The following is a 26,301-nucleotide window of genomic DNA, read 5'->3' as shown; positions in this document are numbered from 1 at the left end:
AAGCCTCCATACGAGCCCTAATTTCGTGTCTTATCCTCATGGACCTTATGTGGAAAGCAGATGGCGGCCGTGGACACTTATTGCAGTCAACCGTAAATGCGGGTTCTCTAAATTTTCTCAATAGTCTTGCGCGAGATAACTGTCACCTTCTTTCAAGGGGTTCCCATTTGAGCTCTCCAAGCATTGCTGTAATACTAGAGTGTTGATCGAACGCACCGATAACCGGCCTAGCAGCACGCATCCGAAATGATTCGATATCTTCCTTTAATCCGACCTGATAGGGAGCCCAAAAACTTTAGTAGTACTCAATGATGGGTTGATTTAGTGTTCCGTAGGCGGTCTCCTTTATAGACGAACTACACTTAACGTAGAATGATTCTCCCAGTGAACCAATGTACACCAGGTATACAGCTGAAGAGGAGTACTGTAGACATCTTTAAAAACGGCAATCACAGATGTTGGACAGTGAGACATGGGCACAAAGAAGATAAGCCGAATAAACCATAGGCAACAGAAGAAATACTTCAACTGATCGATGAAAGGAGACAGTAAAAAAATGTTCATGAAAAGACGGGAATACAGCAACCTAAATCACTTAGCAGACATGCCAACTTTCAAAAGTGAAAAATCATGAGAATTTTAGCGCTGTACTATCGTGAATTACAACACATCCCTGAAAAAGTTGCAATAATTCAGTACCTGTACCTGGCACACCCATATTGTTTCGAAATTTCAGAATCGAGAAGCATTTTCCGAAGCTCTACAATATGGCTCTGAGCACTATGGGACTTACATCTGTGGTCATCAGTCCCCTAGAACTTAGAACTACTTAAATCTAACTAACCTAAAGACATCACACACATCCATGCCCGAGGTAGGATTCGAACCTGCGACCATAGCAGTCGCGCGGTTCCGGACAGCGCCTAGAACCGCTAGACCACCGCGGCCGGCCGCTCTACAATCAATGAGGTAAATAAAGCCTCGGCATTCATCACAGAATCTACATTTTGGGGTTTACACGCCAAGTTTCTGGTTCCGTTCTACACAATGGACACTCTCACTGTGTTTTTTAGTTTGCACGTGTTTAAGAATGCCGCATTTCCCGCCATGAGCCACTGAAAAGTCACATCTACATACACTGCAAAATGCGCTAGTTTGTCCCTTCCTCGATTCACTTAAACATGGAAACTCTTCCTTATATATGTTTCTGAACACGACACCTTATTTCTTCACCTTCCTGATCAAAAAATAATCAACAGATCCATGATATGCAGCCAACAACAACTACTACAGAGTACACAAATCGAGCAGCAGAACCGAGAACACAATGGTCCTACGTTCTAGACAATGGTCATGTAGCAATGATACCATCCCTGGTGCACCGTTTCCCCCTATATAGCACTTCCAAATTACCCTAAATAATTTGTCACACTGTCGGGTAAGCGAGCGGGGGGGGGGGGGGGGGGGGCGGTAAAAGGGAGTCAACAATGAAATTGTCGAGTGGAGGGGAGTTCCTTTCTTCCTTGTAGATACGAAGCGCGAGCTACGCCTACTGTCGCTCCTGACAGCCACCGCACGAATCTTCCAAGTTAACATAGACAAGTAGCAGCCATACATTGTAATCCACCAATATATCGAAGGGGCAGGATTTTCAAATAGTAAGGAAGGTATTGAAACTGCTCTGAAAATCGGGATATCGGTCTTCACGGTCGGGAGATCGGTAGGAAGAAGGAAAAATCAGGAGTCTCCTGCTTAAATCAGGAGAGTTGGCATGTCTGACTTAGGAATGAAATAAATATGAACTGCAGGGCAGCCATGGCGAAATGGCTGCAACAATTCCTCCGTGCGCTGACGAAACCAATCTAGCACGATGCAAGCTGTGTGAATTGCGGCCTTGGCGTCTTGGACAGCTAAAATGGTCTCTTAATCCTTGGCAGTCATGTGATCTTGCAGGGTATTCACAGGACCCCTGAAATACCACGGTATGGCTGCCCATATCTTCACCGAACCCCCGCCATATTTCAGTCTTGGCGTAAACTTGGAAATAGTGAGCAACAATACTTATCCGACCAAACTACTTTGTTCAATTGCTCCGTAGTCCACGTTTTATGGCTTCGGCACCACGTTTTCTTGTTACGGGCATTTGCATCACTGATGTGTGGTTTTGGAATTCCAATTCGCCCTTTTCTTCTTTGCTTGCGGAACTTTCTTCTGGCTGTTTTGGTGCTGACGAGCTTTGCGAGTGCGACATACAGTTCTGCTGTGACTTTTGCAGCTTCGTCCTCTTATTTTTCGTCACAGTCCTCTTCAAGGACCAATGTAAAAAGTAAAATTAAACACGCATTCAGCCGTCTACATTTTTAACTCAATTTATTTGTGCGACCAGTTTCGTGTTTTCACTACGCTATCTTCAAGCCCTGTGTACACACAACAACAATAATGACAGTGTCAACTACATAACAAAGGGGCGTTTTTTTTTTGTTAAGGTTTTAGGGCGGAAAACTGCTACGGTCATTAGCGCTTGGTCTGTGACTTAGGAAAAGCTAAGAAAACGAAACTGGAAACCAGCAGCAATGGGAGCAAAACTCAAAAAAGTGGGGAAACCAAAAACATAAGGAAAGCTTAAAAAACTACTATAGAAGGGGGGTTATTTGTCCCCAAAAAGAGCTTCAAATGACTGACGTCATCTCACTGGCGCTAATGAACTCGAGAACACGATCGGCCGATCGCGTGTCATCTGCTAAAATGGAAGATATATCAGGCGACAGCTGTAGACGGACGCGTAACGGAGTAAAATAGGGGCACTCAAGTAAAAGGTGTCTCACCGTCCACAGCTGAGAGCAGTGGGGACAGAGTGGGGGAGGATCGCCACTTAAAAGATGTCGATGGCTAAAAAGACAGTGCCCTATCCGGAGTCTAGTTAAAATTACCTTCTCCCGACGACGAGTTCAGGAGGAAGAGGTCCAAGCACAGGGAAGAGATTTCACTTCCCGCACTTTATTATTGGGAAGTGTCGACCAATGTGCATGCCATAAAAGAGCAACACGACGTCATAAAAAATTCCGTAGATCGGCGAAGAGAATCATGCCAATAGCTGGCCGAAGAAGAGAGACTGCAGCCTTGGCCACTATATCGGCCGCCTCATTTCCACAGGTACCAACATCCAGAGGAACGCCACAGAGACGCCCCCCCAAGTGGAGGCAGTCCTGAATCCGGTGGACCAGAGGGTGGACAGGGTAGAGAGCTTGGAGACTGAGGAGAGAGCTGAGTGAATCTGAGAATATAATATATTGTATCTGCCGATGGCGCTGGATGTATTGGACAGCCTGGAGAACAGTGTACAGCTCCGCAGTAAAAACCAAACACTGGTTAGGAAGACAAAATCAGTTTGGGGTGTCACCAACAATATAGGCACTCCCAACACCAAACGATGTTTTTGAGCCATCAGTGTAAATAAATGTGGCATCCTTCATTTGTGCGCAGAGAGCAGCAAATGCCTGACGATAAACAAGAGAAAGGGTATCATCCTTGGGAAACTGACAAATGTCACGGAGCAGGCAGGTCCGGGACCAGGGAGCCAAGGCGGTGCTGTACCCCAAGTTTTAGGAAAGTGGAAGGAAAAGAAAATGTAGCAGTTAACGGAAGCGGACTCCCGGTGGTAGTAGGGCGGGGAGGGGGGGGGGGGATGGGGGGGATGGCGGCCTGCATACCCTAAATCCAAGGAGGCGTCGAAAAAAATGTCGTGGGCCGGATTTGCAGGCATGGAAGTCAGATGGCTAGCATAACGACTCAGAAGGACAGCTCGCCGATTGGACAGCGGAGGTTCAGCAGTCTCAGCATAAAGGCTTTCCACAGGGCTGGTGTAAAAAGCTCCAGACACTAAACGTAATCCACGGTGGTGGATAGAGTCGAGACGCCAAAGAATAGACGGTCGAGCAGAGGAGTAAACTATGCTGCCATAGTCCAATTTCGAGCGCACTAAGGCGTGATAGAGGCGGAGAAGGACCACTCTGTCCGCTCCCCAGGAGGTGCCATTCAGGACGACACGGAGGTGTTGAGGGATCGCAGACAGCGAGCCGAAAGATAGGAAACGTTGGAGGACCAGCACAGCTTTCTGTCGAACATAAGACCCAAGAATTTAGCGACGTCCGCGAACGGAAGGTTGACAGGGCCTAGATGTAAGGAAGGCGGAAGAAACTCCGTACGACGCCAGAAATTAACACAAACGGTCTTACTGCGAGAAAAGCGGAAGCCGGTTTCGATGCTCCAAGAGTGGAGGCGATCGAGACATCCTTGAAGACGACGTTCAAGAAGGCTGGTCCGTTGAGAGCTGTAGTAGATCGCAAAATCGTCCACAAAGAGGGAGCCCGAGACATCAGGAAGGAGACAATCCATAATTGGATTTATGGCAATGGCAAACAGTACAACACTTAGCACGGAGCCCTGGGGTACCCCGTTCTCTTGGGAGAAGGTACGGGAGAGAGTAGTGTTCACCCGCACTTTAAATGTGCGCTCTGCACAAAGGGGCGGTGTAAAATTTAAAAGATAAATTATATACAGCGTCAATGTGTAGTAAACATTAACAAAACCCAAACATAAGGTGTGACATCAAAAACGAGATGACAACTGCTCACTGTCAGGGGCGGATTTAAAAATTTTGCGCCCCTAGGCACACCATATTATATGCAACACCCCCTCCCCAAAAAAAGATGTTTTAACACCCCCTCCCCAAAAAAAGATGTTTTAAATAAAAACTATTACCCGATTACTTCACAACTGCCGTTTTGGGTGGGAGCGCTGTAAGCTGTTTCCGTAATCTGTTATTTGTTGTTGTGGAGGACGCGTCAGCGGTCTAGTCTTGCTCAATCAAAATGTAATATGGTTCCTGTGTAATATGGTTGGTGTACGGCAACGGATAAAACAAACTTAAAATTTCATTGTGTTAACACATTCTTCTGTTGAAAGACAACAGAAACGAACACAAGGAAAGTAACTTTTCTTTTATGGCCTAAAAATTCAGCAGAGCGTGTAAGAGACAACGGATCACTTTAGTATGTTATTTTACACGAAACCGTTGAAAAAGAAAATGAAGTTTTGTTACAATCTAAAAATTGAAGCGAGCGTGTCAAACAATAGAAATTAATACGTAATTTTACTGAGATGCGTTCAAAATTAAACTGTCGTTTTACGATCTAATAACTTTAATGTGTAGCAGATAAAAAAAACACGTTCGGTATTAATACTTAAATTTATAGGAGAGCACAAGAAATGAAAATGAACTAATACCTAAATACAGACGAACAAACACAGAACTGGATTTGCTATTACGTAATTTTACAGGCCAGTGTGGTAAAATCAAATTTGTTTCAGAATCAAATAGTTAACGTGTAAAGCATTAGGGTCTGTGTAGTTATATGCTGCATAATAAGTGCACACAATACCTTTAATCCATTTAAGGGCTTAACATTTTTGTACTGCAGCTACTGCTCTCACCATAGCTCTTTCTAACGAGCTTTTACGTATTTATCGGCAGAACTGAACTACTTTATTTATTAATACTTTTTCATCTGATCGTACTCTCCGATAACGTATATTTCCGCGATAACTATACATTTCAGCAGGCGCCAAGAATAGGCTTCAGTTGTAATTTACTACAGTATCAGTATGACTTGACTGCACAGCGCCGAGCGGCCTGGGTCATTCGGGTATTGTTTAGTATTGTCGGGCACCTTCGGTCACGTCTGCACGTAAACGAGGTTTAGTTCCGTGTTCTGCCACCGGCAGTTTTAAAATGAACAAGTAATACGTAGTTTGTAAATCCGATGAATGTGCTCTAAGTTACAGTAAAAATCACATTACAATCTTAAATTTTTAAAACTAATATGAGTAAATAAACTGACCAGTCAGCAAAGTTTGCGTCTGCTTTTGACGACAGAAAACTATCAAATCTTCATAGTTACGAGGTCGGCTTCGATGTGAAGAATGGACAAGGCGTTCAGTCTCTCATCAGACGACGTAAAACGTAGGTACGATTTCAGTCTTAACAGCCGAACACGAGCGTTCTGCTGAACAATTTGTAAGCGCCATACATACAAATATTCTGAGAGCAAACACGGACTGTAACATCTCTTTTCGTAAAAATTTACTCATTTCGACTGGTATATCGCTAATCTCAAAGATTTCAAAAGTTCCGCCAAATGTACACATTCACTAGGGAAGGAAGGCTCTAATTCTGTGTCATATGACGCATGGAGTTTTGCTGCACATTCAGCAATATCGTCAGGTGAACTGTTTTTAAGGTTACTGAAACCTGTGAAGGAGTCCAACAATGCTCTATAGCTTTCCTTCCGCCTCACTAATTCGGCGTACAAGTTCCGAGTACTGCGAGAAATGTTTCGACTCTAAATTTTTCCCTTCCAGTCAGGAAAACTTCAGAGTCCGCATCTTCGTCATCATGACATTTGTGTTTTCGTGATCTTTTACAGGTGCAATCATAGTCTATATCAATCACAATCTCCATGGATTTATTTTCATAATAGTCGAACATGCCGTGAATAGATGCAATAAATCCTACGGGTGATTCATATAATTCATGCACTATTTTAGTATCAATATTTACACTTTGCAGTTTCAGATTTACACTAATAAATCTTTCTAGTATGTGCTTACATACTGACGACATGAATGCTGTTTCTAGTCTGCTGAGTTGATTCAATGAAGCTGAAGCCTCATTTCGCACTAGCGGTTTTTCAAACGTATTATTGGTAATATGAGTGAGGGCATTGATAACGCCCTACCAGTTTTCATATAGACTTACACACGCTTCCTCTCTTGCTGACCAACATGTTTTTGATTAACTCTTTACCGTTTTGCTTCCTGGCTTCATGAAAGAAAGAAGTTTATCCCAGCGCTATGTAGAAGCAGAGAAAAAATTATGAAGGTTTGGCACTACATAGAAAAATGAACATGCTTCCCGACAGCAGGTTGCAGCACTATTTTAGTGCCGAATAAATTCAAAGAACGTGCTGCACAAGGCACATAATGAGCTCTAGGATTTCGTTCTTTAATGCGTGCCTGCAGATCGTTGTACGTCCCTGACATATTGCTTGCTTTCTCATATGACTGGCTTCTACAGTAATATCAATGGAATTTGTAGACAGGACTTTTAGTAGGGCCTCAGCTAAGTTTTCGGACTTGTGTCCCAGGTAGAATCTACTATTATAGAGAAATATTTGGCCTGTTTTATTTCAATTATGATAATTCTTTTTATTCGTTCAGAAAGACGCTATTATTTCATCACAGATTGTTGAAGAAAGATAACTTATGTCCCTGCCCTTGCTTTCCATGTCATTAAATGTGCTTTGCGAGAAAATTAATTATTAAACTCGGCTGTAAGTTCAAGAGACATCATAAATTGACCATTATGTAATGAATGGATTCTTTCAACGTGTACACGTAGGGGAAGTCCACGACTTGTTAGCTTCTTCACTACTGCAAACACCCTTTTAAACACACTGCACCAGTACGTTTTTTCTGTCTCAACATATGACTCGAAATGGTCGTCTATTGTCCCAGGTGACATTTTTTTTTGTTAAGAGTGAATACTCAGAATTTGTGTGTTCATGTGAATTCTCATGATGAGATAAAAATAATAGAAATAATTTTTCCAATCTGCAACGCCATTAGTAGCAATCGCGCCCTTACTTCCGAACAATTTACATGGCGCACAAAAAACAGCACCGGTGCTACAGCAGTATACTAGAAAATCACGCAAAGTTTACGGTAAAATACATGTTTTTCAAATATCTGGTTTTATTGCCTATTGATCTTCCTGAATTAGAAAATATCACCGTTAGAATTTTGATTAATGCCACGTTGGAAGAGAACGTCGATTGTTGATTTATTGACACACCATTCTGCACGATATCACTAAGGAGGCTATTTATTTTTGTGAGGTCTGACTCGACACTTAGTTTTTCTGAAACTCGGAATCAAGAACAATCTGCTGTTCATTTTTAACTTTTGTTTCGTCTGTATTTACTTCTTTTACAACAGCTACAGTAACAGAAATATCATCCTTACTACTTGAACTAAGTCGATCCAGCAACATATTTTGTCAAAAATTCATCTACTCTGCCAAGCGCATTTAGAACATTGGCTTCTCGTTCTCGCCTGACTTTCGATAATTTCCGAAATGCCGCCCCACTTAATTTTGCGCGTTCGCTTTTACCACTGATATTCATGTTAAGGCACTTACAAAATTGTCAAGCAACAGTCAAAACAAAAGAAAAAAATTCTGAAAGGAAAGAAATACTATATCGAATTCCAATCGTACCACAACGCACATGAGCACAAAGATTTTTCCTTTAAACACGGATCTATGAACTGACCAACTCGACGTAACTTCGCTATGAAAGAACGACAATGCAGAATAATTTTATTTCATTGTCACATGTTTCTCTGTTGTCAGTGAACAGTAGAAACACACCTGCCGCCTGGAATTCGTCTCAAAGAAAACGGGATAGTCCGTTTTTCGGCTTCTGTTTCCCCACGTCGCCGGTATTTTGCCTGGGACGCAAATATGTTCTGAATATTCTTGACACTGTCTTTCTAATTTAAAAATCAAATACTTTTTGCAGTTTCTTGCAGTGAGGTGTGCTTGATAGACTTTTATCCCACTTATTCTTACAACATTTTAGCGGTTTCTCTGAACAGAGAAGACAGACTACAAAGTTTAAGTAGTCTTGTTGGCATTTGATGTGGTCTGTTGTCATTTGTCTGAACACTACTGTTATGTCTACACAAAAATGCACCTTTGTTCCAACATAAAATAAAAATAACTTTTCCTCGAAGAAAAAAAGCTTGGTTTAGAAGTTTTATATTAAATTTGTAATGCCACGTACTATTCGACTGCACAGAGTGGGAACTTTGATATCGTGCAGGCTGCAGCACAATAAATGAAACAAACGAAAGTTAGTTTCTTCTTCTTTTTTCGCCAAAAAAGTAACTAAGTAAATAAATAAATGAAATTATTAAGCTGTTGTGAAGTGCATTTCACACATTATTAGATATTCTGCTTATGTTCTTTTCGTAAAAACATAAGTTTAAAAATGTAAAACATTTCTAGTATCAACAAATTTAGTTAAACGGGTGCCGTTAAATCAAAGCTCAGATATTGAAAACAACAGAGCTTTCAGATTAATTACAATAATAGAGTGTTGACTTTATACTTCCCCGTAATTTCTTCAAGAAACTTAAGTAGACTCGGGTGTTACGTACTGAGGCCCACATATGTTACAGTACTTAAGAAACTGCTGATTAGTTTATCACAGCTTTTCAGTGGTCCCGGTATTTTCACGGGGATAATATGGTAGGGTTAAGTGAACGCCGGCAACCTTTTTGGAATAATAACGTTTCAAACACTGTATTGTAGATTACCGTCCTGACAGCTTTCTTCACAATATTTTGAACAGTCATGAAGATGATACCAGACAGAAACCCAATGTTAAATTTCCATTCAGCCACCAAGTAAACTATGTACATTTTCCAAGCTTGTATTGTCAAATTTCGGCTTATTTGAACTAGCAAATTGTTTAATAATAAAAAAAAATTCGTTTGTAAGCGCAGTTATTTTAAAACGTGAAAGGTTAAAATGAGTTCAGAGCATAAAATGCCACCCCCTTAAGGTGCCGCCGCTAGGCCTGTGCCTAGTGGGCCTATATGTAAATCCGCCACCGCTCACTGTATAAACTCAGGAACAAAATATACATATGCCATATAACAGCAATGTCAAGCTAATAATCGGAAATCCAGATCACATGACATTTTTGTGATGAGCAACTGAAGTCTCTGAGCCATCTTGCACAAAAACTGACTTAGAGAAACTCTTCAATGACCGTGGCAGACAATCATACGACACACACACTTTCGTCGGCGTTGTGACTTAGCGGATGATTATTTTCCGTATCTGCGGCGTAAATCTTCGGTACCGTGCGCTTTGAAACACCAAACAATTCGGCTGCCTTGGTAACGGAAGCACCCACCAACAGTTTGCGCACGTTCTAATTCACTCAGCTCCGCGATAATACACTCAACTGGAAAGACCACGACTGTCTCTTACAATTATTGAGGACATTCCGCAGGCACTCGCGGACAAATACAAAAGCACGATCTGCAGTCTGCACGACTGATAGCGTGTCATCTACAACCAAACGATATTAATGCGAACGTTGCGTGCTACCACTTCACTTTATGGCTAAACTTAATTTTTCTTTGCCAAGACGTTTCGCGCACATATTTGCAGTTTCTTTGTGTGTGTGTGTGTGTGTGTGTGTGTGTGTGTGTGTGTGTGTGTGTGTGTGTGTTCTAGCTCAGTTATGGAAGGTGTATGCATGTCCTGGAATTTCCATTGTTTTATCTGTTGGTTTAGTTTATCATATGGGTACATAACTATTTTCCGCCGCTACTTGTTTTATTGTATTTAGTTCCTGAGTGTGGTTCGTTTGCGTATGGGTGTTCTGTTTAATCTTTGGAGCAGGTATGCGAAACTTGTTTGCTTGTGTTCAGTGGGTTTGATATATTGTGAATGGTGGTGCTCATGGTTGTCTGTTTTCTGAATATTGTGAAATCGGGAGAACTACTTTTTGGTGCAATCCAGAAAAGTTAATGTGCTGTCCGTTTCTGTATCTAATGTGAAGTGAATTTATGAGTGTAAATCTTTTATTTCATTGTGTAGCTGTTTTATGTTTGTATGTGGTTCGTCTATCAGACACATGTCATCGACATAACAATGCCAGTATATATAGTTTCGGTTTTATTATGTATTTGAAGACCTTGTTCTCTAAGTTGTTCATGAACATGTTGGCTAGGAAGCCACTAATCGATGATCTCATTGGCAGTCCATGTTGGGAATAAAACTGTTTGTTGTACACCAAGTAATTTTGTGCTGTTACAGTCCGAGCATGGTCGCTGCTTCATCAGTGTGTGCATTTGTTGTGTTTCCTTGCTGTTTCAGTCCTTTGTGTGACGATGTCGATAGCTTCATCTACTGTAATGCAAGTGTACATTGATGTCACACCAAATGAGATAGGAGTTGCTGTGTCTGGTATGTCTACCTTCTTCATTCTGTGGTAATTCCTATGAATTTTACAGGTTCCCGTTTTTGAAAATTATACTTTCTTATAGACGATACGGCTTTAGAATAAGCTTTTCCTTTTTAATTCTCACGGTGCTAAGGTAAGTCGTTTTTGAAATATTTCCACCATGTACGAAAATATTGAGTCGTTTTAGTATTAACCGAAGTGATTATGGGCGTCATAGCGCTGTCAGCAGGGATGGAAGCATGGAAGTGTATCAGCACTGTCTCCTCTCTCCCCCCCCCCCCCCCCCCCCCCACCCAACTACCACCACCAGCACTCTTGCTTTCACAATGTTCCCAGCGAAAAGAGCGTACATGCGAACGTAAATTATTTCAACGGGACGAAGTATCATAGAAACGGAGATTGTGCATTAATGCTTTGGCGAAACAGTATAATGTATCAACTTTAAACCTGCTGATCTGAGAAAGTAATTAATCTGAGTCTTTCGCTCTAACTGGTGGCTGATGCCATCTCTGAAAGACACACCACACGGTGTCATTACAAACCTCTCCTTGAAGGAATTTTAAGAAATCTGGACTATGACAAAAATTTGTAATTAGCATATTGTCCCACGACTGGGATCGCTATTTTTAAACCCACCAAAAAGTAGAAAACATCTGTAGTGAGTCAGTCAATGCGCTGAGTTACACGCACGCGTAACACAAAAGCTAGAGCAGTTCCTGTTATGTTTACAGTCTGCAGCACAGTATGTGTCAGCTGTCAGGGCAGCAAGGGGACTAGGGTAGTTTTTGCCTTGAGACGTTCGGATGCAAGAGGGCAGTTTCAGTTTACCGTATTAGATATGTACTAGCATATCTTAAGAAGTAATCATCCCAATGTTCATTTGAACTGATTTATGGCTGGCCGTTTGCAGAAATTTATCCGGGGTTGAGGCAGGCCGGGGAAGTGAGGTAAGGGGAAGACTCTAAAACTTCCATTTTTTGTGTAAATGAGTTGGTCAGTTTCCAGAAGCCATAATATTGTCTTACTAGAGTCAGTGACGTAATGCCAAAATCGGATAAACGATAAGTTTAGCGGAATCGGCTCCAGAAGCGCACGAAATTTCAGTGATAGAAACTGTACTCTGATACTGTAGCGGGGCTGCGAGGAACGATTTGAAGTGGAATGATCATATAAAATTAATTGTTGGTAAGGCGGTTGCAAGGCTGAGATTCATTGGCAGAGTCCTTAGAAAATGTAGTCCATCAACACAGGAGGTGGCTTACAAAACACTAGTTCGACCTATACTTGAGTATTGCTCATCAGTGTGGGATCCGTACCAGGTCGGGTTGACAGAGGATATAGAGAAGATCCAAAGAAGAGCGGCTCGTTTCGTCTCAGGGTTATTTGGTGTGATAGCGTTACGGAGATGTTTAGCAAACTCAAGTGGCAGACTCTGCAAGAGAGGCGCTGTGGATCGTAATGTAGCTTGCTGTCCGGGTTTCGAGAGGCTGTGTTTCTGGATGAGGTATCGAATATATCGCTTCCTCCTACTTATAACTCCCGAGGAGATCACCAATGTAAAACTAGAGAGATCGAGCGCGCACGGGGGCTTTCCGGCAGTCGTTCTTCCCGTGAATCATACGCGACTGGAATAGGAAAGGGAGTAATGACAGTGGAACGTAAAGTGCCCTCCGCCACACACCGTTGGGTGGCTTGCGAAGTATAAATGTAGATAAAGTTCTTGCGGAATCATTAAAACAGCCACGAGGAACCTACATCAGTATGAGCGGATGGAGAGAACTACTCTTCTGCATTCGACTGTGTACCTCATCTTTCAGTTTTTAATAATCTATGGAAGTCCAGATTCCTTCATCTTCGCTGTGGATTCCGTGCTCGGAACTGGATTTCCAAATACTGTACTATCAGTTTCGTGCGGCATGGCGAAATATTCTCCCTGAAAGAACCTCTTCAACTATAATTTTCGGTATCGACTGCCTTCGGAAACAGCTTGATTTGGAAAGGAACGACGGAGAAAGCTTCCGCTACTGACGTCAGTGCTTTCAATTGAAAGCCGCTGTGAGGGACTAACGGCGAAGTAGGTGTGACTTGCAGAACCGGTTGATGGTCATTCCCCGTCCACACACGGCGTATAGCCTACGCAAGGACGTCGCTACGTCATTCGACTGCAGTAAAGACTTACGCCGTAAAAACCCGTACCAGGCGCATCACAAAGAACGAAAATCTTAGATACGCAGTTTTTAAAGAGGCTGTCGGTTATACAGAGGAGATAGAGCAGATCCAAAGAAGAGCGGCTTGTTTCGTCACAGGGTCATTTGGTAAGCGTGATAGCGTTACGGAGATGTTTAGCAAACTCAAGTGGCAGACTCTGCAAGAGAGGCGCTGTGCATCGTAATGTAGCTTGCTGTCCAGGTTTCGAGAGGGTGTGTTTCTGGATGAGGTATCGAATATGTCGCTTCCCCCTACTTATACCTCCCGAGGAGATCACCAATGTAAAATTAGAGAGATTCGAGCGCGCACGGAGGCTTTCCGGCAGTCGTTGTCTCTCTCCCAAAGACTGCATGTTATATGGACTTTGAACGTCCTCTGCAGCCTTACTTTCGACTCTCCGTACCACAGTCTGACTACGGAGGGGAGCTCGCGCCTAGGCACACAGGAGCAGGAAATTCACAATCTCCGGTTTCGGCAGTGCGAGCCGCAGAGAGAAGCCAGCCGGCAGCATTCTGCCTAGGCTCGAATTACGAGATGCGGCCACAACACTTCGCCTACAGCTGACGCTCCGGTTCCTAATTGTTCCGGATGCGCTTCAGTCCTGAAGCACTACACAACTTTTCACTCCAGACGCAACAGTTAGGGCCGTGGAATTCCAAACTTCCTGTGTGCTGCGGCACGACTAAACTGCTGCAGTTACACTCGACTGAAGCTGACAAAGCTTAAATTAGTTTCAAATCAGCCGAGGCGCTAGTCTTAACCTTTGATTACTAAGAGGGAACATACCAGGTGTGCCCGTATGAAATGAGCGTTAAGATACAAATGCGTCGATAGGGAACATTTGTTGGGAACGAGCCTTAATTTTTTTTTTTGTTTGGTTGGTATGACATCTGTCAAAGATATTTAGTATACATCAAGTCATGGAACAAACATCATATGTTTTCATCGTGTTAACAATGTCGAATTTTGTACCAGAAAGTGATGATTTGCGGAAAGCATTAATTTTTTGTTTTCATTTGAAAAAAATTGCTGCAGAGTCGCATCGAATGCTTGTCGAGGCGTATGGTGATCACGCTCTACCAGAAGCAACATGCAAAAGATGGTTTCAACGGTTCAGAAATAATGATTTTGATGTAAGAAATGAGGAACATGGAAGACCACCAAAAAAGTTCGAAGACGCCGAATTGCAAGCAATATTGGATGAAGATGATACTTTGAGTCAGAAGCAAATGGCAGCAATGCTAAATGTTGCACAACAAACAATTTCTGACCGTTTGAAAGCTATGGGAAAGATCCAAAAGTGTGGGAAATGGATGCCACATGAAGTGAATGAAAGACAGATGGAAAACCGAAAAACCATTTGTCAAATTTTGCTTCAAAGACATGAAACAAAATAAATTTTGCACCGAATTGTTACTGGCGAGGAAAAATGGATTTATTTTAAGAATCCTAAACGGGAAAAATCATGGGTTAATCTGAGACAACCATCAACATCGACTTCAAAACCAGATCGATTCGGCAAGAATACAATGCTCTGTGTTTCGTGGGATCAGAAAGGTGTGGTGTATCATGAGCTTCTAAAACCCAGTGAAACTGAATACTAATCGCTACAAACAAATGATCAATTTGAACTATGCATTGATCGAAAAAAGACCAGAATGGGCCAGAAGACATGGCAAAGTAATTTTTTTTACACGACAATGCACCTGCACACAAACCAAAACTGGTTCAGGATAAAATCAAAACACTTGGCTGAGAGCTGCTACCCCACCCGCCATATTCACCAGACTTGGCCCCTTCCGACTACCATTTGTTTTCATCAATGGAACACGCATTGGCTGAGGAACACTTCGATTCCCACGAAGAAGTCGAAAATTGGGTGTCTGATTGGTTTGCTTCAAAAGACGACCATTTCTATTGGCGTGGTGTCCACAAATTGCCAGAAAGGTGGTCAAAATGTATAGAAAGCAATGGTCGGTACTTTGAATAAAACGTTTTTACTTTTCAATTCAAAATTAGTGTTTCATTTTCACAAAGAATCGCTTATTTCATACCGGTACACCTGGTATTGTACTAAGGCCATATACGAGCTGTGGTCAAAAATAACGGAAAACTTTGTCTTTCTTAAAGAATCTATTCATCAACATCAACGCTTTGTCCCCTTGAAAGTAATCCCCCTCGGATATAACATCACAATCAGCTTTTCCACAAATAATAAATTACAACAAAAAGTAATCCATGATGTAAATACCTCCAAGAGTCTCTACCGTAAATCAGGAATATACAAACTCAAATGCGATACATGCCCAAAATTCTACATTGGCCATACAGGAAAAAGTTTTGAAATTAGATACGAAGAACACATTGATGCTTTGAGATTTGGTAACTTGAACAAATCCGCATTTGCAGCCCATATTACTGAAGAAAACCATTCAGTGGGAAACATTGAGGACACTTTAAAAACACACACACACACACACACACACACACACACACACACACACACACACACACACACACAAAAAAAAAAAGACACCACAGACTATATCCTTAATGAACAAACAGAGTTAGCTAACACCCCTTTCCTGAAAAATTTCCAACCTCCAAAGCAAATAATATTATTACACCTTTTTGCAGATCAAGTAGCAAAGTTATATGTTACTATAATTCTCATGATGCTAAATGTAATTAAATAATATACTAATTTAACTACACACTACTATATGTATATATTAAAAAAACTTTACAATTAATTTAACAATATCAACTCAAAAATTCAATGTCTCTGTACTAGTGTAAAAGGCATTACAGTTGCGTAAATGAATATATCATGCTTTCCAAACATAGGACATCATCGTCAAATGTTACGATATATCATAGCATCTTTGTTACTCATATGTTTGTAAGATCTTTGTATGTACCAAACGTGTGGTGCGTGGTAGAAATCTTCTCAGTGACAAATCTGAAGTGTTCAGTGAGAAAGAACTTTACGTGTGCAACAATAAGAATGCAGTGGGAATATATTTAGATCTGTTGGACGAATGTTATGAAAACAAACATTCCAAACCGACGTTTCACGTAAGTCACATTCAACGAAAATCTGTAACGCAACCATCTGTGTGTGGCGTGTTTATAAATAGGCGTTATTTATATTTTAGGACAATTAATCTGTAAAAAACACACCACATATCATAAAGCGTGTAAACCATCTGAGGATGAATCACACCGATTCCAAACCGGTAACGGTACTCTTTGAATATAGGAACTGAAAGTAAATTTGTGGCTGGTTGCTGTCCTAACACCAACATTTGTCTTCAAACAACAGCCACGGTCTCCATCATGTCATCTTATGACAAAATTGCATGCAAGAAATAGTCTGTTAGCTAGTCCGAAGTTTCTAGAGGCCGACTGTCAACACATTTAGGACCTTTATTTTATGACTTACGTTCACGTAAAATATATATAGGCCTACAGGAGTGGCTTAGTTTTGTTCATGATTGGCTTGTATATCACCTAAGAAAAGCTATAGCTTAAGCTGTATTCTCTACAGGATTTTCTGTGCACAGAATGAATAAGACTTCTGAAGATAGAAGACGTTGACCACATTTCATGCTATGCCAATTGTCGGATATAGATAGCTACATACCGAGAAACCTCTGTACAGCCTTCGTGGAATTCGGTGGCGGTTTCTCCGTACGCTACAACTCAATTTTCCACCTCGTGGATCGACAACTATGGATTGGGTTGATTTGGTGGAGGAGATCGAACATCGGGGTCATCGGTCTCATCGGATTGGGGAAGGAAGTCGGGTGTGCCCTTTCAAAGAAATCATCCTGGTATTTGCCTGAACCGATTTAAGGAAATCGCAGTAAACCTAAAGCAAGGTGGCCGGACGCGGGATTGAACCGTCCTCCCGAACGCGAGTCCAGTGGGCTAACCACTGCACCACCTCACTCGCTCCGACAACTATGATCGTTATTGCTATTTCTTATACTCGTTTGAATCATGACAACGTGCACGTAAATGAACACACAACGAAAAAATGCTTAATTTATAGTTTTTTGATTGACCTACCCTAATTAACATTCAAGTGATTAAAATAAATATTACACCCGCGCGCGCGTCGGGGAATTTCAGATACTGTCATGATTACTTTTATGAGAGGTACAACACTACATTGAACGTACATCGGCTCGATGAAAGCAACTCCACAAATAATCGCCATCATCTGATTCGTACAAAATATACTGGGAAAAATCTCAAAATTATTTCATTTTACATTGAAGACTATCTGGATAAAATAATCCGCTAAACATGTGTGCGCTGAGTAGGCAGATGATGTAGACAAAGAACCGCATTTTTTAATTTTTAATTTCCTCCTCTTTACGAGAAGATTAAGGAAACATTCGATTATATACGGAGATTCAGTGATACGCGAGGTAGCTGATACTGTTTCTTCTTCTTCTTCTTCTTCTTCTTCTTCTTCTTCTTCAACAGGGCGGGTTTACGGTTTTTGGTCACATATTTGAGCAAAAAAAAGCACTTCAGAGAAACATCACACTGGATTTTTTTTCCGAGACTTCGTGGACAAATGAAGAGTGGGAAACAGACAAATGGGGTATCAAACTGACCAGCGTGATGTCTAGTTTTTCAATCTTTCACTGACGGCTGCTCCTGCTAGCAATGTAAATGAAGTGCCGAAAATCATCAACGCAGAGCATAAAACTTCCCGCTTTCTCTCGATCTGTATACTCGCAGAATACCGATCAATATTTCAGTGTATTACATTTTACGCTTTGAGCTTAGTTGAAAACCAAAACAAATTTGAAAAAGTCAAATGTTTTGTATAATGATTTTCTAGAAGAAATAAAAAATTAGGGGAACAATCTGATGACTGAGTGCTGCTCGAAATCCTCTACAACAAATGAGATGTGTCTCTCTGCGGGTCCGATACGTACCCGCTTCAAAGCCAGTTGTCATGTCGAGTCCTTTACTAAGTCTTTCCCAAATACATATTCTCTTCTTGCATTTGGCGTCTCTTTTTATTTCAAGTTTTAGCCCTTTCAGATTTAATAATGCTAGATTTGGAATTGTTTGTACATTATTGTTGTAACAATATTGTAAAGCTGTACTATAATGAGGAATCGCGAAATTGCCCTGGTAAAAGAAAGAATGTTCAGTGCACTTTGATTTCCAAAAAGTGACTGTTCGACAAATCTGGATGCACTGTTGTAATGTACATCAAAAACCATAGAACTTAAAAAAGCTTTTTTTCTGTCTGTTCGCCTTACGTCACTAACGTATGACCATCTCAGCTACTGTACACGGGCGCGTCAAATGTTTCTCTAATCTGTATTATTTCTTACTTTTAGGCAAATCATTTCACAAAAAATTGGCCTTTTGTTTGTTTCTTTTTAATTGACATTCTGTATCTGCACTCATGCTCTGCAATTGGCGGAAAAGTGAATGCAAGAGGGTACTTCCTATTAGAACTTTATCCCTGTTCCAGTGACGCATGGAGCGTGGGGAGGATGTCACTGCTGTGTGCGTTGTAATTAGTCTAATCTTCTTCCTGTGATCGCTACGGGAGCGATACAGACGAGGTTGTATGTTCCCAGATTCATCACTTACAGCTGGCTCTTGAAGCTTTGCAAGCAGGCTTTCTCGAGATAGATTGCGCCCATGTTCAAGCGCCTGCCAGTTCAGTTTCTTCAGCAGCTCCGTGACGTTCTCCCATGGGACGAACGAAACTGACCGTTCATGCTAGCCTTCTTTGTATACGTTCAGTACATATACCCTTTTAGTCCTACCTGGTAAAGATCCTAAACACGAGTAGCATTCTAGGATGTGTCGCCCGGGTGTTTTGTAAGCAATCTCCGTTGCAGACATAGCATTTCCCCAGTATTCTACCAATGAACCCAAGTTCCTACCTACTTTACCCACGAGCTGAGCCTATGTGATGGCTCTTACACTCGGATATTTGTACTCTTATGAATTCATCGACTCCACTTGTGATTCGTTGATTCTGCAGCCCTAGGATATTATGAGTTTAAGTTTTGTGAACAGTACACCTTCACATTTCTGAGCATTTCAAGTAAGTTTACAACATCTGCAGAGCTTTGAAATCTTATCAAGATCCGAATGAATATTTGTGCAGATTCTCTTTCAGACTGTATTTCATTATAGATAACTACAACATCCACGAAAGGTCTGTTGAAGCATTGACTTTTTTTAATGACTCTTGTATATTTTACCTTAAAATGGGTCCTGCTTTCGTAAAGCGTCGTCTGATTTGTGAGGTTCATTACGGATTGTAAGCGGTCGAGTCAAATTTTTGAATTTGCTAATATTTTACAACCGAGACGTCGCCTTCATCTGAAATGGAAAATTGTAAACTTTTTACGCTACACGAACTCTGGAAACTTAAGTCTCGCAATCTATGTGGACCACGACTTACGGCTTAAGAAAATCACAATTTACAAGCTGCTCCTTGCCCTCTGGGCGCTATCGTCGCTAGGCCCTCCAAGATATCTGCGAACGGATACCTGAACTACGTGTTATCGAAACTCCCATACATTGTGTAACATTTGTCTTGATTGGCTCTTACCCCCGCCCATTCAGCTTGCCCTTCTAGTACACATTTAACGTTGCGATGTTGGCGGAAGTACGACACACACACACACACACACACACACACACACACACACACACACACACACACACACATTTACTTTGTCTTACGGCCGGCCGTTTCAAGGAAAACGAGTTACAGTCGACATTCTCCCTTCTCTAAGACATGTAGAGCGCAAGCTGACGATTGTAATGGCACGTGCAGTGTGCTTTGCATTGTTTGCTGACCCATTACGTACCTTAAAGGTCTTGAACCGAAAAGAATGTACACTTTCGAAATATATGCGCAACAGGATTTCTCCAAAGATACAAGGACAGATCAATAACTAAAGATGAAATTTTCTGCACTGTAGGTTGACAGCGACTTGCTTTTACCTCACTGTTCTTCTCGTGCCATACCTGTGTTGGTTTAGTGAACAACTTTCTTCATAGTGTCAGGTTTCCATTGTCAGCATGCGCCAAGTAAGATATGAGGAGTGTGATCGTTTCCCGCATTCTGAAGCGACTACAGATGTAGGGATTATCTGCAGAATGCAGCTGCAGTATGATGGCTGTTTCAGTGAACTGAAGATTTTCGAGTGCATAGATCGCTATAAAAGCGGGCGTTTATCTGTAGGCGACGGAGAACATCAGGGTAGGCCATTCATTCGAAAACGGACGGGAAAGTCGAGACAGCTGACCGTCCGGTTCGCGACGACCGTCGCGCGAGAACTGATGATACTGCGTAAGAGTTGTACGTTAGTCACGGTTCAAAACTTGCAATCGTCAACGAATCTTTAAATTATCACCAAGTTTCTGCTCGTTGGGTACCACTTCAACAGAAACACAAACAGGAGCTTTTGGAGATGTCGAAATCACATTTAAGGGGAGGCCGACTTGGCGCAGGAGCGGCGCCACAGGACATTTTAATTTCCACTGTCTATACATTTACAAATAAATTCATAAAGTTTTGTCAGCATGGCCAGGAAGGATTCAGGATTCACACTTAGAGCAGTGGAAGTTCAAAAAACATAACAAAATTTTTTCTTAGATGTCTAAGAATCTCTTACTTATAAAGAAAGGTGTACCTACAGGAACAAATGCAGTCAATATTAAGTGAAAAAATGTTGAAATTTCACATGTAAAAAAATATTATTTTGCTGTGTTTTTGAACTTCCATTGCTGTGAGTGTGAATCCTGAATCCTTCCTGCTCATGCTGACAAAGTTTTATGAATTTATTTGTAAAAGTATAGACAGTGGAAATTAAAATGCCCTGTGGTGTCTCTCCTGCTCCAATCGGCCCGTTTGACGTCCTACACCCCCCCACCCCCCTTAAGGCGGTTTGAAGGGAAGGAGAGGACTTCGTCGCACAGTAACTGTTGTTAAGATGTGGGTCCATCATTACGAATGACATCGTATGCCGCTGAGGATGGTGTGGAAATATTCATCTTCAACAGCAAAAATGTTCGAAAGCAAGCTCCTGTAGCCAAGATGACAGTGTTTTGGGATATGAAAGGTATACCGCTAATCCTTTACACCCTAGAGGCCATACATGGAATGATAGCAGCTGTGAGCTACTGCGAGATCTGAAACCCAAAATGTAAAGGAGGAGGAGAGGGAAGATTTCAAAAGGTGGGATTTACTTCAAGATAATCACCGCTATCACGCAAGTGGGGAAAGAAACCCTGTACTCAGAATCCTGCTTCTGAGCTGCTGGAACACCCACCCTACAGTTCCGACCTAGCTCCAGGTAATGTTCGCGTTTTCGGTACAATGATATAGGAGCAGCTGCCGGAGTCCAAGTTTTCGTCAGATGACCAGATTGTGGAGGCAGCGTAAGATTGGTAGCGGTGGTGCTTTTTCCCAATAATAATAATAATAATAATAAACACGCATATTTTAAATTTCCTTTGCTTTCTAATCTGACCTTGTAATAACGTGGTTTTTCTATTTTGTTAAGAGTTCAACATCCCCATCAACAACTAAGTTCATCAGATGGGTGGTGGGAGCGGGGGGGGGGGGGGCGGCATCTTTACAGTTGGACCGCTAAGATGAGCCCATAAATTCCTTAACTTGATTTGACTTCAGGAAACGTTGGGAAATAAGTGTGAAACATTGTGCGGGAGAATGAACAACGCAGAGCAACTTCCTAACAGTTTAAAACTGTTCCTGACAGGGACTTTGAAGTCGGACCTTGATCCAATGTATTCAACGCTCTTTCCAAGCGAGTCATTCGAAAGCACTTAAATCTGACTCACGGTTTCATTCAACCAATGTCTGCCTGTTTCTGATTCAGATTCTACGGAAGTTCTCAAGCGTACCTCTCTGTACTAACTTTCCTGGGAGAAATTGTATTGCAGAGTGCGCTATAGCTGCAGTCTCTGTGTTGTGTATGAAACAGAACTTTTACTCTGATGACTTTGTATAACGTTCATTGTAATGAAACTTCATGACAAAACTATGTGCCACATCGGGAAACAAACACTTGGATCGGAAAACGAAGCCGAAACTTTCCCTAGGCAAGGCAAATAAAGTAGAATTCTAATCTCGACCTGACACACAGTTTTAATCCGTTAGGAAGTTTTCGTGGAAATCTGTGTCAGTAGTATCTTCAACAAATGTTCAGACTTGGTTTTCTGCTACAACCCTCTCCATGGCAAATGGACTTTAGATGTGGGAGGGTAATTAATCCCGGTAGTGCTAAAACCAATATCTTTCTTCTATCCGAAGCCAAATGTACACGGTGAGACGCTCTAAGATGTAGCACAAAATTTCTTATGGTATTACTAGGTAACGTGAAAGTTTATTCTGTTTTAAAAAATTTTCGTGAGTATTCAATGATACTGGTTGGTATTAAAAGTCGCCACACAGCACTTCACCCTTGTGCGGCAGATTCAGTTTCTTGACCATTCCCCTGTGATCTTTTCCTTCTGCTCAGTCACAAGCTCCGAACACTGTCGACAACGAATGGTCTTTTTAAACAACTCAAGGGGAGGAAGCCACCAGTTTCGGTATTTGTTGCCTTCCTGAAGGTGTGACCTATTTTACGTTTGCCTAGTGTGACAAACCATTACATCAGTATTATTTACAGATGAAAAATTTTTTATGTAGTGGTGTAGGATATTTCAATATCTTTGCAAAGACTGACACTTGCTACATTACAACATGGATATCTTCTAACTGCATTACATACGTTGTGTGACCTCAGCAGAAGGGTAGGTATTCAGCAACCTGCTTTCTCATTTTCAATGGCATCCGAGTTTCGAACAACTACCGGCCTCATTCAATCATACTTTGTTCCTTTCTCCCGAATTTTCAACCTTTTCACGGCGTCCTAAACCTTCGTCGAAGCATTTCTCCAGTATCGTTTTCATAACCGAGTTCCAACTCACGTTACGATTATATTAGTGGAAAAGATCTTTTCAGCAATTCTCTTTACACACGTGACTGAAAAATGTCAGCCGTCCCTTTACTCCTGTTTTACGAGTAAAATTAGGACAGAGCTGTAGAAAAAAAAATCCATGTTCTAACGAAAGTTCTGCAGCATTAAAACTTCAAACGGCATCCGAAGTCCTCTTCACTATGGAGAATGCGGATGTCGACTGGTTCTCCAAACCCCTGCAGACTCGTGTATAACGCTTACTGGCTCTCTAGAGCTTTTAGAATTCCGCCTCTAATGGCATCGTTTTCGCCATTGTTTTCAGGGATAATCCTAAATTGTATCCCCTCCGTCGTTTAATGAATTTCTTTTGGCATTTTTTAAGTCTATCACAGGCACATCACATATTTAGGGGTAATAACATTAAGTGATATGAAATGATATGAAATTGGACGATCGTGTAAAATCAGTATTATGGAACGTGGGTAGAAGACTTTCTTTTTGGAAGATTATGTGAACTCGCAAATCATTGGTAAAAGGGTGTGTGTGTGTGTGTGTGTGTGTGTGTGTGTGTGTGTGTGTGTGTGTGTGTGTGAGTGTGAGAGAGAGAGAGAGAGAGAGAGAGAGAGAGAGAGAGATCGATCTCATTTCATTGCACTTTGATTTCCTTATTTCGCCGACCCCTATTTTACAGCATACTTTAAGCTTTCGGGTACATCAAGTAAATATCGCTTTCGAATTGAACTGAAATGAATAAAAGAAACAATGAAAAGTATTAGTTACTGGGAATTTGAACAGAGGATTTCTGTCGTCAAGCGTGACTGCCCTTAACCACCGTACCTTGGTCAGCCTTTGGGCAAGATATACCACACCAGTCAGAACAGAATATTTGTGGAGTAGGTGCACTATCTGATTTTCCCGTTACATTGTGAAAAAACAATCACTGCCCTTTAATGATGGGCAAGAACAGCCGATTAACATAAGAGCGCCGGCCGGAGTGACCATGCGCTTCTAGGCGCTACACTCTGGAACCGAGCGACCGCTACGGTCGCAGGTTCGAATTCTGCCTCGGGCATGGATGTGTGTGATGTCCTTAGGTTAGTTAGGTTTAATTAGTTCTAAGTTCTAGGCGAGTGATGACTTCAGAAGTTACGTCGCATAGTGCTCAGAGCCATTTGAACCATTTTTTGAACAAAAGAGCTATGGGAGATGTCAATAAAATCCAAGCATTCTATGTTCTTTTATAAATTCCAATAAAAATGTATAGGAGGAGAAATATAAATAGTTATTGTTTTTGTCTCCACTTGATACTCAAAGCTACAGTTCAAACATCAGATCTTTCCATTGTTATCCGTGCGCTCGAGTGTTTTAATTCGTAAGGAATCTTCGACAGACTCTTCCTGCCGTCGTCGGGAAATTTACTATTATCAAAACCAGCCCAGCTGCTCTTTCAATCGTCACAGCGCCTTAGTTGCAGGAAATTTAGACCCTAAGCTTTAATTAAGCTCTCCTCCCACCCCTCCAGTGTCTCCAGACCAACAAAGACTTTGTTACCAAGTATTTTGCCTTGGCTGCTGACAGAACCATGATACATCTCTTCTCAGGTTGACTCTATATTCACCTGCCAAACCAACATTTCATTATGCTTGATAGACACCTTCGCAATAATGCACTAGCACAATACCCAACTCCGTCACACAACTCGATACAGAGGTACCGCCCTCTGCACACAACTATTAGAAGCTTCAACCATCCGTAACTATTGGAAGCTGGGCATCACTAGCAGCAGTAGCAGCAGCAGCAAAATGGTTCAAATGGCTCTAAGCATTGTGGGACTTAATATCTGAGGTCATCAGTCCCCTAGACTTAGAACTACTTTAACCTAAGGACATCCATGCCCGAGCCAGGATTCGAACCTGCGACCGTAGTGATCGTGCGGTTCCGAACTGAAGCGCCTAGAACCGCTCGGCCACTCGGGCCGGCCAGCAGCAGCAGCAGCAGCAGCAGAAACAGCAACAGTAATATATCCCTCAAGAGAATCACGTAAGTACACATCTTCATATTAACAGCGCTATGACGACGTCGGACACTACGTAAAATTCTTCTGCTGCAGTTTGTGATGCCTTGAACATTTAAAACATCTTGACTATTTCATTCGTGGAGTGTATCTGCCTTTTGTACAGATGAAGAGCAGATACCAACCTACCATCACCCCAACCCAGCAACGAAACATCGCAGTGAAACTTAAGACTACAGTTTATTAGGTAGTTTTTGTGCCTGAGAATTGGTCTTTGCTAACTTAAGCGAAATTTTGTATTAAGTGTATTTTTTTCCCAAGTATATGACGATTCAGGTTTTCTAGAACTTCGCACTCCATCCTAAATGCACTACGAACTTAAACCATCGGCGCTGATTTTCTGTGTATACCTCCAGTTTCAATTAAAACAGATCGCACAGTCTTTGGTAGACAGACCGACTGCCTTTGAACACATCTCTTTCGTATACGAACTGCGTCTCCCACTGTCTTACTAATGATTCGAAATATGTCATTTGCGTTACCTGTGACTGAAGCTATGAGATTGTTGTATCCCAGTGCTCTCTCTCTCTCTCTCTCTCTCTCTCTCTCTCTCTCTCTCTCTCTCTCACACACACACACACACACACACACACACACACACACACACACACAGATAGAGATAGAGAGAGAGAGAGAGAGAGAGAGATACTACTATTGCTCTCTCCAATTTTCACGTACTCAATCATATCCGATCACGAAGAATGTAAAATTATCAACTATATTAATGTTAAAGTGTGCTATGTGCTATTAAAATCCCGACTGAACTATAGAATAAAGGCTCACGACAGAACGTGTGTGTGCGTGGCTGATCACTTCCAGAGAACTGGAATGCGTCTTTTACGCTGACAACACATTAAAACCTTCTCTGTAATAATTAAACCATGTCACACAATCTTAAAACTCGTACCTCATTAGTCTCGTCGTA

The 26,301-nt window shown here is 41.7% G+C and overlaps 1 protein-coding gene across 1 annotated transcript in view; it reads right to left on the bottom strand.

Moving 5' to 3' along the window:
* Positions 1–26,301, bottom strand: part of LOC126485107 (aromatic-L-amino-acid decarboxylase) — a 217,293-nt gene that overhangs the window by 190,477 nt on the left and 515 nt on the right. The window lies entirely within an intron of this gene.

This window comes from Schistocerca serialis, chromosome 6 (genome assembly GCF_023864345.2).
Source record: "Schistocerca serialis cubense isolate TAMUIC-IGC-003099 chromosome 6, iqSchSeri2.2, whole genome shotgun sequence".
Lineage (NCBI taxonomy): Eukaryota > Metazoa > Arthropoda > Insecta > Orthoptera > Acrididae > Schistocerca > Schistocerca serialis.
This window is presented reverse-complemented; position numbering and strand designations above follow the sequence as displayed.